The sequence below is a fragment of the Pleurodeles waltl genome, chromosome 5 (genome assembly GCF_031143425.1).
Source record: "Pleurodeles waltl isolate 20211129_DDA chromosome 5, aPleWal1.hap1.20221129, whole genome shotgun sequence".
Lineage (NCBI taxonomy): Eukaryota > Metazoa > Chordata > Amphibia > Caudata > Salamandridae > Pleurodeles > Pleurodeles waltl.
In genome coordinates this window covers 1,599,137,149-1,599,149,282 of record NC_090444.1, presented here as the reverse complement: position 1 = coordinate 1,599,149,282, position 12,134 = coordinate 1,599,137,149, and the positions used below count along the sequence as shown (strand labels likewise).

Sequence of the window (12,134 nt, the reverse complement as noted above, 5' to 3'; positions counted from 1 at the left end):
GGTAGAGGGCACTGCAGGTACTGAGGGTGAACACATGAGTAAAAGCATGATACTTACTCACCACTATTCAACACTAGCTGGCTGTTGTAGCATGAGGTAATGGTTCTTCTATCTTTCCTCCATTTGGTACATTGACTCCGCTCCCTGGGGTTTGACTCATACACTTTGCACCCTGAAGAAGGTGGCTCTTTCTGTGCGGTTCCACCAAAACTCACGTCAGCGCAATCCAGGGGATGGAAGGATCACACTTTTGATAATGAATAGCAGAATGCCTAGTATATGTCGATATATGACTGGAATCTGTTGAGATGTTATGTTTTTGTAGTTATCATTGAAAGTAACTACTGTCCTTGGAACAACACCACTGCTATTGAACCCTACCAGATGTTACCAGTGGCATCTTTTTATTGATGTGTCACAAGTGATCTTACCATAGCCCTGCTCTTTTAGAGTGTTTTTTGGATGGCATGATACTGTGCTGAGTTTATGTGGTATGAGTATAAATGTTTGGTGTTTTTCAGAATGAGTGATTTCTGTGACCCGGTTACGCATACTGTATGCATGTTTGTGACTTTGACAGAATAAACTGTTTTAAACTTGTATAATTCTGTAGAGTGTTGTATATTAATTATTAATGAGGTGGATTTAACCCCTAAAAAACAGTGCACTATTGATGTTTGCCTCTTATGTATCAAGATTGCTCCAATGTGTGCTACTATAAACCTATAAATGTAAAAGATTTTCTGCTTTTTCTATTATAAGGCAGTTTTTCTGTATTTTTGTATGTTTTTCCCTTGATGTTACTGCCTGGATAGCATTGTAATTTCAGGGGCCCCTTGTTTTGCTACAGCCTGGGTACATGGTTTACCACTTTACAAAGAACTTACAAGTAAACTAAATATGCCAATTGTGGATACACCAATGTTACCATATTTAGGGGAGAAGCACATGCACTTTAGCACTGGTTAGCAGTGGCAAGTACTCAGAGTCCTAAGGTCAACAAAAAAGATAAAGCAACAAAACAGGAGGTAAAAGGCAAAACGTCTGGGGTAAGACCACCCTAAGGATGCCAAGTCTAACAGGCACCTCTACCTTCATGTCAGCAGCTTGTTTCTAAGCATGATCCTCAGCTCTGGCAGTCATCAATCATCAAAACTCACTCCAGACTAAGAGTTTCTCTCAGCATTCGTCATCTGAATAAATCGGACAAGTATCCATTGATAATTCTAAGCCACATGGCTTCTTCATTGTTAATTTCACTGCATTGACAGTGTCTGCTTAGTGTATTGAGTCTTTCCACAAACTCATCGATTGTTTCATCAACTCTGATGTTCTTGACTGAAAACGTAGTTAATGTGTGATGCTGGATTGAAGTTGAGATTCAATGCATCCTTAATCTGACAGTATGTGACTTCTTCCTCAGTTCTCAAAATTTTCTTTATGACTTCTTTCACACCATAACCAGCAAGATTTTTTGAGACGTTTGATAATCATTGTTATCAATATCTTCAAGTGCATTAATAAAATCTTCAAATATCTCTATCAAGGTAGTCCATCTATGGCCAATATTTTGCTTTCAGGCAGTATCGAAAGATGGTGGTGGTTCCAAGAAGGCGGCAGCATTATAGACCAGTCTGGAACTTACTGACATCGGGATCATAGCTATCCCTGGCCCCCTGGGCCGGAAACCAGGAGCAGTTCCATTTGTTCCCCTGCCCTGGCCTTGTGATGGGCCTGCCTCTGGACCGTCCTTGATGGGCTCCATCGGACGAACGGCCTTCTGCCGAATTTCTGGCCACTGTGAAAATGGACTTCTCTTAGGGCAACCATCAACCATGATGTGATAACACTGTACCTGGTTCAGGTAAGCAAATGACTCTTCTGTATTTTTGATTGTTTTCCCAATCTCTTTTTTCCACACCTGGTTGAGCTCTGCTTTGCAGCGCTATTTGGTATCTGATATTTGTCTCTAACTGTGCTTTGTAAACCTGGTTGAACCCGCCTTCCAGTGTTAACACTCTGTAAAATGTATAACTTTATTTTGCATGGCAGCGCAGTAACTTTTTTGTATGATATTGGTTGTAGCTTCTGTTAGAGAGCAAACATTATTAATAAAAATATGTCACCAAAACATGATGTGTCATAACGTGTATTAAAAGGACTAACTGAAAAATGAGCGCTTGAAAAATAAACCTGTGGTTTGGAGAAGTGATTGCCCTGGTGTCAGCCACAATGAAGTTGTGAAAATGATAATGTCTAATGAAAATATATTTTGTTTAATCATAATTACGTTTACTGACAAAAGAAGATGATTACATGTATTACAAAAATTATTAGTTAGAAATGATTATGAAATGTTTTATTCTCCATGTTTAGCCTTAGTTAAAAGGCCCACACTTTAGTATTTTATCACAAACACGACGTTTAAATACGTGTGAACTTTGAAAATAATGTTTCTTCAAATATCCTGTGTGACTTGCATTTTTCTGTCTTGTGCTCATGTTTTATTTCTTGTACTTTTTTTTAGATAGTTCTATCTTTTAACAAAAAGCCTTAGTTTTTGACAGGAATCAACATGTCATGTTTATATGTAGTTTAAATTGAAAATGTTGTACAGCAGCTGTCGACTGGAGAGGAGCGTAAGAAGAACGAAAAGAGATACATCTGAAGCACAGATTAAAGTTTATTGGCAGTGCACTGCCCCACCTCATAGTCTTGTCCAAAACAAGCTTAATTATTAATTTCTGGGACTTTAATATAGAAAAGCTTTAGGTAATGTAAGTTAGTAAATTTTCTGAACTTCCTTTCAGTTTCATTTAGAGAGAGATGCTGTTTCGTTCTTGACTATGACACTAACAGTTCAGTTATACTAGGCCAAACTTTACCGAACTGTTTTCCCTTCATGTCCTGATGCTGATTAATGAAGACCTGCTGTTCCATCCCTCTGCAGATGAAAACTCTGCTGACTGCTGTTTCATTTAGGACAGGTATAATTAATGTGCATTTGTTTTCCTTTGCAGGTTTTTCTCTTTCGCTTATTTTGGCTAGCGCCATAGTTAGATGTTTTACAAATTAATTTTTGTCTCAGTTTTATCTTTGCATGGAGCCCACGTGCATTTCGAATTAGAGTGTTAGCTAGGGATGCCTGATCTAATATTTGATTTTGAATGTATATTAATTGATTGTGATTAACTCAACTGCACAATTAAAATGTATACTGTTTATATTATTCACTTAATTCTGTTATTATTCTGTGTTGTTCTTTTGGGGTGTTTAATAGTAAATGCATTGGCAAGACAGATTCTTTAGACGTTTTGGACAGCCTGTGTTGTTTATGTATTTCTATCATTTAGTCTTGTGTATCATTTATGTGACTTTAGCATTGTTAATCTGAGGGCAATACATGTTTAGACTTTACTAAACTAGTGTCGTGATTCATGGCCACATACGTCATGGTGTGTATAAATTACTGACTTTACATTGGATAAGTTGATTATTTGATGTTATATTTGATGATTATTGGTTCATATTGTCTGATTGGATGATCTCACACTCCTGAGTCAAAAAATGCAAGTCGACCTTGTGAGAGAACAGGGCTGATTGCAGAGGCCCCCTAACCTTTTGCCCCCATTTTCCACTTTTTGCTGGTGTTTTCCTGACTCTGATAGTGCCCTGGGTACTGCTAACCAGTCCCAGGGCCTGTGCTCTGTGTAAAATCAGTATGCAAATTAGGCTAATCATAATTGGCTAAGTCAACCTACCTATAAGTCCCTAGTATATGGTAGGGCATGTAGTTTTAGGGACCCTAGCATAGGTAGTGCACCCATAGGTGCACTGCTGAGCTGCCCAGTGTCATTTTAAAGGCAGGCCTGCCTTGCTGGCTGCTTTTAAATGAAAGTTACATGCAAATTCGACTTTGGAATTAAAAGTAGTTCCAAAGGCCTAAACTACCTTATTTTTACACATAAGTCACCCCTAAGGTGTGCCCTATGTGACCCATGTAACTATAAGCAGGGACCTTATAAAAATAGTTTTATAAGCCCTGGTGAGGTAAAACAGCCAAATTCGTTTTTCCCTCATTGTAATGAATGGCCTCTATAGGCTAGAATGGGGAGACTTTATTTTAATGTTAAAAAAACCCTTAAGTAACAGACAACAGAAGTTTGGTATCAAATTAATTGTTATAATAAATCCCACAACTTCCAGTTGTGGGATTTAATATAACTTGTTCAGGTAAAGAGTTTTAAACTTTACCTGAAAAGTTGCCAACTTCAGCCCTGCAGTGTTTTTGCTGCTGTGCTCTGATTGGCCAGCCTCTGGCAGCCTGGCCAGGCTGCCTTGATGAGGTGTGAAGTGGCCTGGCTCAGCACAAAGAGATGTGCCTGGGGGAGGAGATCTCCCCCTCAGCAGATGGGGAAGCCGGAAGGGGGAGGGCTGCCAAACTGGCCTTCAAAGGCAGAGAAGGACATTTGGAGCAACCCAGCAACACCCTCACATCCTGCAAACCTAGACAATTAGGTGCACCCTTGATTAGATTAGGAGAGGGCAGGAGAGGGGTATGTTTAGGATTTTTAGCTACACCAGTGGGTGGGCTCAGTCAGATGTAACCTCCAAAAATCACTTTCAGTCATGATGGATTTTTGGGGAATGTTGCTCCCTGAGGTTGATTTTTGCCACACTTCCCAGGAAGTGGTCATCACAGGGGGAAGGACCCTGCCCCTGACTGGAGAACCAGGAGCCCCCTATTTTTCACCCAGGAGCAGGGATAAAACTGGCAGACCTGCACCCACACCTCAGATCCCTATCAGATTCCAACAAGGAAGAACTACAGGAGAAGAAGGACTGCCCTGCTGGACCCCTGACCTGCACTCTGGAGGACTGCACCAGCTGCACACTTGGGCTTCACCACTAAAAGGACTTTACCTGTCTTCTACTGCTTCAAGAAGGGACTCCCTGTTTGCTACAGGTACAAAGGAGCTGCCCAGAGTCCCCTGCATCAAGTCCTGCAAGTAGAGCCCAGCTGTCCAGCGTCTGGGGGCCATTTGAGGATTCGGACCAGATGCATTCTGGGAATTGTAGTCCCAACTCCCAAGGCGCAACTCAGAGCTTCTGGAACCTTGGATCAAGTTGTGGACACTTCAAGGACACAAAAAGGACCTCTGGAAGAAGATCCAGAAGTTTGGAGGAACTCCATAAGTTGAAGCGGTGCATTGTGGGAGTTGTAGTCCCAAACCCCAAGAGGCACACCAGAGACTCTGAACCCTTGGCTGGTGCTGTGGACCACTTTCCTGAATCAAACACTTCTGAAAGTAAGTGTGACAGTGTTACCTAGTGGGTGGCCTGAACTCTGGACTTTGTTCCTTTCCAGTGTGACCTTTTTTTACCCTTTAAGCGCTAGTTGCTTCTATGCGCTAGAAAGCATTATTCTTTAAAAATTCATATCTCCAGTTCCCCTTATCCGAATTTATTCGTTTTGGTGTCATTTTAAAGATAAAAATATAATCTATGTTTATAAATTGATTTCGGATTTTTAAACTGTTTTCTGTGTTTTATTTAATTACTGTTTTGTGATATTTGAATGCTTTACGCTTTGTCTCTAAGTTAAGCCTTGTTGCTCGTTGCCAAGCTACCAAGGGTTGAGCTAGGTTTAATTTACTGAAACCTGACTGGACCTAAGGGGAGGTTAGTGGCCTATTGCTAAGTGTAGGTACTTACCTGCCCTTACTAATAACCCATTTTCTAACAGACCTCTAAGGGTAGTAAATGCCATTGCCCTATTAGGTGTCACCTTAGCCTGAATAAGAGGTAATTCACATGCTTCACATCGGCTGGAGCTGCATTTTGACTCCATATACGCCAAAGGTCAACTCAGCACTTCGACAAAGACACACGTAGAAGGCACAAGCAGTTTGCTGGGACCACGGTAAACTCTCCAGGAAAACACTTTATTCTTCAGGTTACTTATTCCCTATCTTGCCGCCAGTTGTAGCATCTTGAGTACCCGCCAATGACTATTACACACACACAGCTGTAAATCACCTGTTTTTATTCCTTTGTATGCATCTGTCAATTTCAACATTCTGTTGGCGTGCCTGGTCCTTAATAAGTAAACTTACAATAGGACGCGGATTGGTCTATGAACCTTTTGATTCACATGGAGTATCCTAGCTATGATGTGACCAATGTTTCTCAATATTTAATACACAATATTCAATAATCGTTCGACTAGTCATCAATCAACAATTAATAATCATCACACCATGACCTTTCAGTCATGAATAACCACAACTCAGTATACGTTTAGTAATTTTATTCCCTATTAGTTACAATACTAAGTCATGAGATTAGTTCAAACTTTATTTGAGTCAACAAATCCGTATTAATTCATTAGAAGGCCCCAAAAACATAACCTAATCAGAACTTGCATCAGAGTACATTCTAAAGCATTTGCACAGATCACAAATCATGTATCATTAAGTTCAGCAAATCAGTTTGTCAACCATTTTTCTCTGTCACCTATCAATTGTCATAGAAGGGAAACCCTTACCTAATCCACATTAGCATCAGCATGTGGGGCTCCTTGCAAAACAATTTAGAACAAGAATTTAAAAATCATCTTAGCTAAGAAAAACTATTTAGACAGTGCAGTTGGTACCTAGAAAGGAAAGGCACAAAAACATAATTCAGTCACATTGTGATATCTACGTATCCTCGGTATGGATCAGCAACAAAGTCAGTCTTCGCCTTCAGGTCATCAGTCGATCAGCATCAAATCAGGCTCTCAAGAGCATGAGCCCAATGACATTATCTCAAATCTTCTCTTCCCAATATCGCATCAATTTCGGAATAAGTCTCTTCCCCTAACATCTGCACCTAACATCTGCCATTTAACATCTGAACTCTCTTCCCTCTATCACGTTGTTATATCAATGTCACCCAGACTATCCCCCAATTCCTAATTGGTCAATTAATCACACGATTTTACTCTAACAAATACATTTTGTAATTCAAATCTCTGAATTCTACTATTACACAGTTCTCAGATTGTTGATTGGTTCACTGTATGATGTTTTCATCATCCCGCTGGTCAGGTATTGAAAATGTTGCATCTTCTTCTCCAGTCAGTGGCTCTATTGTTCGAGTCCTGGGAAAGTACACTCAGAGTGCTTTACACACTTTTTGCTACATTTCCAATTCCATCATCTCCTGTCCGTTGGTTCATGCAAAGGTTTCAGCTAGGCAAATTTTATTAAGCAATGAACAGTTCACGGTCATTCAGCTCGTCAGCATCTTCAATTAACAATAGAAATACAGCTTCTGCATAAGGCCTGGTAAGATTAGGCCACAACTTTGACTAAGTTAAGCTCTACAATATAATGCAAAACATGAGTTATATCTCTCAATATGACATACTATTACATTATTTTAATACATTTTCAATATTACACATGTTAGTTGTGCTTTTAATATAATTCGTGAATCTTGACGACCACTCTCCGAGGTCACAATTTTAAACGTGCACGTTATTTATCTACATTAGTCATTTTCTACATTTTTCATTATTCAAAATGCATAAACATTCATTAATAATTTTTAATCAAAAAAACATTTGTGTTAACAATTCCTCCTCTGATGACTAAATATGTCATCAAACTACTTTTACCATCAGCAGTTTGCCAACTCAGTTTCTTCAGCATTTTGTCTTCTCCTCTATAGATTCTTTCTCTATTTCGTTCTTCCCTCCATTGAAGCAAATCGTTTGCTTACCTTTTCCCACACACCTGGTTCTTTCAATTCCTTCAAATCACTACTTGAGTTAGTAAGTAAATCTCCTATCTCCTGTTAGGAATGTATGAGCAGCAATGCCTAGAGGTAATCATTTTACAGACTCCACCGTCCTTCGCAAGAAGGATGTCTAAAGCAAGACGATTTTGAAGAGTCATAGCTCTATCCGCAGCCAATTCAGTATCTATCAGGAGTATTGCCCTGTAAAATTTGTCAACATGTTATCCACAATAGTAGACAACTTTTGTATCTTGATTGAGTTCAGGATGACTCCCAATGAAGGAATCACTGCACCAAATATATCTCCCACTACTGCAGAAGAGGATTCCCTCTTCTGTCGCTTTTGATGTAATTCAGTCAATTTCGGAAACTTTTTCAAGTCATCTATTTGATAAATCTTTTGGAATACTATCCCCAAGTAACATGTCCCATACCATCCTCGGTAATAAGCATTTAGTCCACAAATATAACAGATTCCTGGAATTGCAGGATCCGGACCATTCAACATAAAAGTCCACTTACTCAGAAACAAAAACACATGCCTACGTTCACTCATTCACACAAATAAAGTGTCAGTGCGCAACTTTGTCCTTTGTCGTATATATACAAAGTTTCCCTACATGTAATGCATCTAAAGCTAATTTCCCTTGCGTCTTAATTGCAGTGAAAGCATAATCATTTTTATAAGTCCTTTTCTCTAAGCCTTTTTCTAATTTTTCCTTTAATGCCTTTCTCCTGTCATCAGTATGACCTATGAAGCTCTTCTCTAAAGGTGTAAGCAAACATGTGAGATTATTTTTATGTGAATATGCGGTTTCAAACATTAGTGTAAGCTCAAAGAATCCTCTAACCAATGCTATATCATGATCCGTAGCTACTCTACTCAAATACCTAATGATAGGAACAAACGAAAACACTACATCATAATTAGAGTAAAAATATTGCATATATTCTTGGTCATAGAACCTTGTTAGTAGCAGACTACAGCTGATGCCGTAGGTTAGTGGAAGACTGTGGTACGTAACTCCTTCCTCTACTGACGAAGGAATTTGAGTACACACCAGTCAATCCCTTGCATCCATTGTCTCCACATACTCACTCAACAAACGATAGGAGACGTTAGACAAAAGCTCTCCTTGAGCATTAGTATAATCATGCAAGTACTTTTCATCCAGCTTAAACTTCTCTAAGGCCGTTAGTGTAGTAGTCTCAGAAGCAGAGGTATGATTGGCTCCTTTCACATCGAGAACAAACATTCCCACAATCACTACTATAAACAAAACTACACACAAGATTGCCAATCCAACGCTCATATATTTACAATGCCTAGCATTACTAACTTGATTATTTAACTCAGCCATGATCTGTAAAGAATCAGAAAGCAGAAGTAACTTTTGGAAAATGCAGCAAAATCAAAACAATGGAAAATTCTTATTTCACTGTTTAATCTCACATCCAGGAACCCTTTTTCCTTTGTCAAAATCGATTAGCAGCTTGTCTCATCCGGTTTTCGATGTCATATCAGGTTATCAATGTCTCTTCCAGTTTATTTTCGACAGTCTCTTTTCTTAAGCTTTTTTCAGATTGTTTCAAAGTTTCAGCTCCTTGCTCACCTTGAGGTTATATCAAAATACTGACTCAGAACTTCTCTATCAAAACAAAAAGACAGACTTGTTTTGCCATTCATTAGTAGTTGCATATGCCCATTCAGGACCTGCGTATCTTCGACTTGCTACTCTCTTCCTCTTACATTTTCGATCGCCACTCAATTTACCCTCACTCAATTCTTCCTTTCTCGTAGTATCTCCTTCTTCCTCTATTGTTTCATTTATGACCACTTCCTTTCTTTTCTCTACTTGCGATTCAGGCCAATTATCTCCTTTTCTCGATACTTCTGTCAATATTCTTTTCAGGATTGGACTCTTCTTCTCCTTCTCTGTGGTGTTTTCTCTTGATAGACCTGCAGCTGGCTCAGGAGGAGTAAGATCGCCTTGACTTTGATCCGTCTCAACTCCCTCCCCTTCTTGGTCTAGCACTTGCTCTATATGTTTCTCAGCACTGTCTGCTTCTGGGAAAACCCCTTCTGCACTAGGCTCTCCTGCCGTATCTGTTGAGATTGATTCTTCCCCACCTTCCTGTAATTCTTCGTTTTTGTCTCTTACAGGGGTGATTGAACTATCTTCTACAAGCTCTTGTTCAATTTCAGGCTCTTTTTGTTCTTCTTCTGGTTCAGGTGCAGCAACCTGTTTCACTGTTGTTGGTGCGCTCAACAACGCTTCTTCGTGATCCAGTGGACACGCCACTTTCTTTGTGTGACTTGCGTGAATCCAGTTCGGGAGTCCTACACACTTCACAGCTGTCATAGTTGTTAGATTCACCTTGTAGGACCCTCTCTAACATGGCTCCAAACACGCCTTGTGAACATGTTTTCGGACAACGACTCAATCGCCAGCTCTCAGGTTGTGCCCTGGATCGTGTATTGGTGGCAGCGCAGTGGCCTCCACCTACTGAGAGAAAGAGCGAACCACATCAGCCAGACCCTTGCAGTAGTCAAACACCATATCATCTTTAATATTTACAAGTGCATTGGCTGGAACTGCTGGCAATCTCATTGTTCTGCCCATAAGAATCTCGTGGGGCGACAGTCCGGTCTTCTTATCAGGTGTATTCCTCATTGACATCAATACCAAAGGCAATGCATCTGGCCATTTCAGATTTGTGGCAGCACACATTTTTGCAATTCGCGACTTCAAGGTAGCATTCATCTGTTCCACTAGTCCTGATGCTTCAGGGCGGTAACTACAATGCAACTTCTGCTCAATGTTCAGTGCTGCACACAACAGTTTAATCACTTCATTATTGAAGTGTGTTCCCTATCTGATTCTAAAGAGATCGAAATTCTGAAACATGGTATCAATTCTCTAAGTAACAACTTCGCTACTGTGAGGCTATCATTTCTTCTTGTGTGGTATGCTTCAATCCAGTGACTGAAAAATGCACACAATCACCAACATATATTTCAACCCTCCACACGCAGGCATCTCAATGAAATCCAGTTGCATTCTGCTGAATGGACCTCTTGCTCTTCCAATGTGGCTCAAGTTCACCACTGTCACTTTCCCCACATTTAGTTGTTGACAAATGATGCAGCGATGACATACTGCTTCTTCTGCCTGCCTAAACTTGGGATTAAACCAATCTATTTTGAACAAACGAACCATGGAATCCCTTCCAATGTGTGCCTGACCATGGTAATATCTCGCCATTTGTGACAGCAAACTATTTGGCAAAACCATTTGACCCTCTTCTGATATCCATAGCTCGTCCTTCCTCAGCATGCATTTCATCTTTTAAACACCCTCTTTTCTCCTCGTCAACATTGCTCTATAAATTTTTCAACTCTTCCATTGTGTCAATTACTTTTAATGCATAACTTATACATTTGGTGACTTCTTGAGACATTAGTTCCCATTTGTCTTTGAACGATATACAGTTCAATGCTCAAAACCTTGCAACTTGATCCGCATATCCATTTCCCAGTGGCACATAGTCCTGTGATTTTAGATGTGCACTGCATTTTACCATGGCAATTTCTTCAGGCAACTGTATGGCATATAGTAACTCTTTTATTCTGTTGCCGTATCTTACTGGTGAACCAGTAGCGGTTAGGAAACCTCTTTACGACCACAATTGGCCAGAATCATAAACAATTCCAAATCCGTATTGGCTATCCGTGTAGATAGTGATTCTCAGTCCAGCAGATACATGGCACGCTCTAGTAAGAGCTACCAACTCTGCTACTTGTGCAGAATATATACCTCAGAGCCAAGAAGCTTCTAATATACCTGTAATTGTGCACACAACATATCCTGCTCTCAATGTTCCTGTACCATCTCTGAGACATGGACCTTCAACAAAGATAATTTGGTCATTTTCTTCCAATCGTGCATCTCTGATATCAGGCCTTGGTTTTGTGCACAACTCAGTTACCTCAAGACAATCACGCTCAATGTCTTCTTCTTTTTCAATTTCAACAGTATCACTTGGAAGTAATGTTGCCGGGTTCATCACTGTACATCTTTTTAATGTTACACTTGGAGCACCTAAAATGCTCGTCTCATACCTTGTCGGTCTGGCACCTGTCAAATATTGTGTTTTCGTCCTTGTCAGTAAAATCTTAACAGTGTGGGGTATCATTACTGTCAGAGGTTATCCCATCACTACTCCCTCAAATTGTAAAAGGCTTTGACCAACTGCGGAAACTGCACGCAAAAAACCTGGTAAGGCTGCTGCAACTAGGTCCAAGGTAGCTGAAAAATAGGCTACTGGGCAATAAGCACCTCCATGGA

At 40.0% G+C, this 12,134-nt stretch overlaps 1 protein-coding gene across 2 annotated transcripts in view; it reads right to left on the bottom strand.

Annotated features, from left to right (window-relative positions):
• HPCAL1 (hippocalcin like 1) overlaps nucleotides 1–12,134 on the bottom strand; it is a 1,255,899-nt gene that overhangs the window by 179,926 nt on the left and 1,063,839 nt on the right. The window lies entirely within an intron of this gene.